The 5,013-nt window shown below is 48.3% G+C and overlaps 1 long non-coding RNA gene across 1 annotated transcript; it reads right to left on the bottom strand.

Moving 5' to 3' along the window:
* Window positions 1–1,352: 1,352 nt before the first annotated feature.
* Window positions 1,353–3,451, bottom strand: LOC103921683. The gene is made up of 2 exons (XR_663859.1): window positions 3,289–3,451; window positions 1,353–2,366 (listed from the first exon to the last, which is right to left on the bottom strand). It is a non-coding gene; the product is annotated as an uncharacterized LOC103921683 (long non-coding RNA).
* Between the last annotated feature and the right edge of the window lie 1,562 nt (window positions 3,452–5,013).

Here is a 5,013-nt window from a genome sequence, read left to right as displayed (position 1 = left end):
CACCCGCACCCCCCGTGCAGGCCCGGGGTTTGTCCTTCTCACGGACACCGGCCTGGGGGCGGGGGGAAGGTGGGACGCGGAGGCTGTGGGAGGCCGGAGCCCTGAAGTAGCTCGTGGTTGGGGTGTACCGCCCGAACGGGGCGAAAGGACGGGAACGGCCGAGGAGGACGGAAAATCAAGGGCGACTCGGTGCAGCGCGTGGGTCAACCAAAACGCCGGAGAAGTCCAGCAGCGGCGGAGCTGGGGGAGAGTGCTGTTTTTAAAGGTGGACTTTTGCAACTCGCAGTGTCAAAATCTTTTTCTAGAAAGCAAGCCTTTTATACGATTTATTTGACAATGACCTCATTGCAAGCAGAAAGAAACCTCCTCTAGGTGATGTTTTTCGGAGACCCACATCCATCCGAGTCATCAGGCAGCACAGAGGGCAGTTTTATGCGTTGCCTTTCCTCTCTCCTCTGCCTTGGAAAACAGGTCGTACCCAAATCCAGCCGCTACTGCTGAAGATCTCCAAGCTCTACCAAAGCACCACTCTGCTTCAGACTTCCTCCTCTTTCCGTGCTGCTCTGACACCTAGGAGAGCCTGCTTCGGCCTTCCCGGATACCCACCACCAACCCCAGCCGAACCCAAAACAGTCACGGAGTTGATCTTCCTTGTCCACCAATTTTGTTACGTTGCTCTTTTCCCGCCCCCCCCCTCGGCTCCCGGCCCCCCCCCGCAGCCACTCAAGCTGGTGGCACTCACGTCCATGGGTCTCTACACGCAGCTTTGCCACCAGCCGGTTTTCGGGAACCCCCACCTTCCCGTGCCCTCCTCGCCCCTGCTAAAGCGCTGCTGCCAGGCTGCAGCCATTTGCCAGTTCCCCTCATCTACTCCTCTACGTTACTTTCCACGTGCCACGTTGATGCTGGACGCAGCCTCCGGGGAGCTCATCTGCCAACTGTAAACTGGATGGATTTACAAGCTATCTACAATTTACCTCTCCTTGTCCCGTTCCATGTTCCCTAACCTTTGCCTCCTCGTTGTTCATAGGGCACGAGCTCCTCGATGCAGGGATTACATTTTTCAGAGTTCGGAGAGATCTTGTGTTAGGTGCTACCCTAAACGCAACAGGTAAGTAGTACCTCGAGTGTGGTACCTTGAGGTCCCGATCAGATTATGGTGCTATATGGGTGCAGTTACAAAGACTGCTGCAACCTCAAAGCTCTTATTTAGAAACAAGACACTTTTGTGTGACATCAACTAGCTGATGCAACGAACTGTGTGTCCCAAGATAGACAAGATTGCACTTAATGATTTTTCATTTACGCTAAGGGAAACAAGACCAAAGAAATTAAATGAAAATGTGCTTTGATAGGTTTATCTGTTTTATTAAATAAAAATAAATGTTTTTTACATCTCCTGTTATTAAATATATATATACACACACAATAGCTTTTCACTCAAAGATACATAATTAATAGCAATCAACGGTTTCTGTTCATAATCTGCTTGTGGAAAACAATTAAATTCATAGTGGGATTCAGACTTCATTGGATTCAACAATACACTGTCTGCAGTGATGCAGATTAGAGACATGAAACTATCATACACTTTGCAATTAAAAATCTGTCAAGTCACTGTCTTATTGGCTGACCTATAGGTTTACGGTTGATTTCTAGAAATTAATCTTTATCATACAGCAGTCGTATCAGATCTAATGGGAGGGAGCATGTCACTGGATTTCGTTCTATTCCACAACAGAAGGCATCCATCCTCCCGGTGATTTAGCTCACTTCTCTTTTGTCTGTCAGTCACTCAATTGTGAAAGGTGACACCGCAGAGGATCAAGCTCTCACCAAGTTTTCTTCCTGTTTTTTCCCCAAGAGAGCCCACCTATTGCTTACTGGCCACCATTTTTAGAACAGTGTGATTTGCTAGGGCTAGCTCCTGCAGTCTTTACACAAGGAAAATTCATGTGTAACGTAACACCTGCCAAAGACAGGACTTTGATTACAAGGAAGTGCAAAACTGCTGGGATAATTTCATTTTCCTTTTGTTCCATTCCAGCCTTTCCTTAATTTGCAAACCTACTTTAATCTGCATGGAGAATCTTGGCATTTCTGCATGAACACTTGTGTGTTGGAAAGAAACAACATTGTTACAGCAAAAGAAAAGGACACAGGTAATCGGAGGGAGGTTCAAGCATCACTCCTCATTGGGATCATAGCGCAATTGTAAATTGTTAGAGCATGCGCTTGCTGTGGCCACATCACTGGCTGTCAAAGCAGTTCTCAAACTGTTTGCAGGATAACCACACACCGCTGATTCTCACTCTTTTGTCTTCCAGAGGACCAGGCAATAAAGAGACAGGATACAGCAAAAGCATCTGAAGAGAGAAAAGGAACCAGTTTGGCTCTAGTAAGAGATCTGCTACAAGTCAAAGGCAAAACAAGAGCTAAAGTGAGGGATGGAAGGTAACAGTGTGATCACCAGGGTCACCAAGTGTTGTGAACAGAAGTGGGCTGGGCAGCTGGACAGCATATGTAGAGGCTGGAGGAAAGGAGACGGGTGTTGGGCAGCCTGCTGAAGGGAGCAGGCAACTTCCCACCGGACGTCCATGTAAGCCACACTGCAGTTACCACAGGGATGCTGCCAATTATGAATGGGTCAGAAATAGGGAAGGAAGTATGTGGGTGCTATGAAAGATTCGTTGGCCTTTGTCAGAGCCTACCTATCTTTCATTATAACATCTACTGCCCACTGTACTGCAGTTGTGCTGCTCCTGAGACCTCTTGTCTGAACAACCTTCTTGCTGCGGGTCAGGACAGAACCTGCTCCGCTGTTCTCTCGGGGAACCAATAAATCCCTTGACAGAGAAGCACAGATACAGCAAGGCAGTCCTCAAGTTTTCTGTGTTAAAAAATAATACCGGTTATTCAACAGCATTGCTATTTTTTATGCTACTCTGTTCAGAGAGAAAGGCAGTCCTCTGAGAGGCTTACAGTCTACATTTAGAAGAAGATGAGTCACAGGCAGGGAAAGGGACTCACTGGAAGGGAAGGAATTATACAAAGGTCAAGTGAGGGGGTTTTGATCTCTTGCTTACGATCATCACATTCCTGGGCAACAGGCATATCCCCCTTCTCAGGGTTAATCCCAGTCTTCCCACGAGCTTTGCAGGTCTGTTCCCATTTCCCATGAGCTGCTGCAAAGCCCAAAGGAGCACCCAGTCAGCTGAGCTGGTGGAACAGACAGGCATTTTGAATGTACTCACACATCAACACGCACACATATGTATATGAGGATACCTTGCCAAGGCCCCAGAGATCCACGTTTCCACAGCATCCTTTATCAGTTCAGGCCTGTAGTCTGTTCCAGATGACCGCAGATGCAGTCTGGTTCAGGGTGGTGAAGCAAGCCAAAGTCAGCCCACAACTCAGCTACGTTGTTCCATCGCATGGAAGGTGGCCAAACTCTATGGCAGATCACAAGAGAGACAAAAGAGAAAGTATTTAGGAATGCTAAAGTAGTAAAGACATGCATGAGTAAAAAAGCAACAGTAAATAAAAATGAACACAAAACAAGGATGTAGAACTACAGAGAAGATGACATCAAAAGGAGACATAAAGCACGCAAAAATACAGCAGAGAGGAGAAATAAAATACAACAAATAGGGGATAAAAGAGCATCCAATAAGAGACATTCAATTTTTATTAAGTTTTTCTGTGACTTTGCTGCCACAAGTACCTCACGAGCGATCACACATCTCAGTGAGACCACATTCCCATGTCTCACACATACATCCTCCCTCCTGCCCTGCTCTCCCAGTACCCGAGGAAGACACCTCTTACTACAAGCCCACAGATGAGAACCAAAGTCAGTCACTCACTGTACATACAGCGAGGCGTGTGGCCAGGGGGTCTCAGCACCCGGGAGGCCTCAGCGCTGGGATCCACTCCTCACCCCAGCCTGGCCAGCCCAGCCGGCAGTGCCATCTACTCTGCAGCAACCCAGAGAGTAGGATGGGGGATTGCTGGTTATCTGTGATGTGTCACTTTTTTCCTGCCACTGAGAAGAGGTGTAGTCATTTGTTTCATTAAATGGCATTCTTGTACCCAGCGCTAATTTTATCCCTTTACAAATATGTTTTTCATTCTAGCAAGTCAAGTGCAGCTCTCCTTCCTGTACAGTCATTCTCCTCTCATGCCTCTCTTACCCTTACACTTACTGCAGTGAGGCCAGATTCAATAAAGGGCCTGGCTGTTGCAGTGCTGAGCACTGCAGTGTGTCTTTGCCTAAATCCACAGCCCCAAATTAAGAGACGCTGCCTCAGCGCACATTGAAGGCAAAAAGCAGAATACCTATGAACGGGATCTATGCTGTCCATCCTGTTAAGTGAAGAACTCTACAGGAATCAGTTGGACATGCCAATAAATCTCTCAAGACACCTCAAATAGCTGGGGTGAGGTAAGATACCTCGTGTGGAATTCCCAATCCTGAGCTTTTTCTTAGGCACCTACTCCACCCCCTTGCAGGGGTCATGGTACCCCTCTGAGCCAACACGCTACTTAGCACTCACCCAGGAACTCAGTTTTCCCTCCTCTGCCTGAAATGGCTTGCACCAGCGAAGTGTCTGAACAGCACGGCACAGACGTGTGCTGGGCAAGGTGCTCTCGGTTAAAGCTGTTACACAGCACGCAGAATAACTGGTTCTCCACCAGCCGCAATGATGGGAGGGAAAGCCAGCGGGACTGGAGGGGCTGGGGCACTGGGGCAGACATTCTCAGCCCCATCCTGTGCATAAATCTTAAGCATGTGTTAAAGCAGTGTATTTGGGCCACTCTGGAAGCAGGTATTGATGTAACCCTCCTCACTCCTGGCGTGCTAGTAAGCAGGGGCTTAGGGATCTATGTTTTAGACTTGGGCCTTGACAGCAGCGGCTAGCTGGCTCTCGCTCTCAGCCCCTCCAGTACTCCTGGGGGCCTAACACAAGGCGCCTCAGCACTCGTGAAGCAGGGGCACCCAACTCACCG

The sequence above is a fragment of the Pygoscelis adeliae genome, unplaced genomic scaffold (assembly GCF_000699105.1).
Source record: "Pygoscelis adeliae isolate BGI_AS28 unplaced genomic scaffold, ASM69910v1 Scaffold117, whole genome shotgun sequence".
Taxonomy (NCBI): domain Eukaryota; kingdom Metazoa; phylum Chordata; class Aves; order Sphenisciformes; family Spheniscidae; genus Pygoscelis; species Pygoscelis adeliae.
Note: the sequence above shows the minus strand (reverse complement) of the source record. Positions and strands in the feature narration are given on the sequence as shown.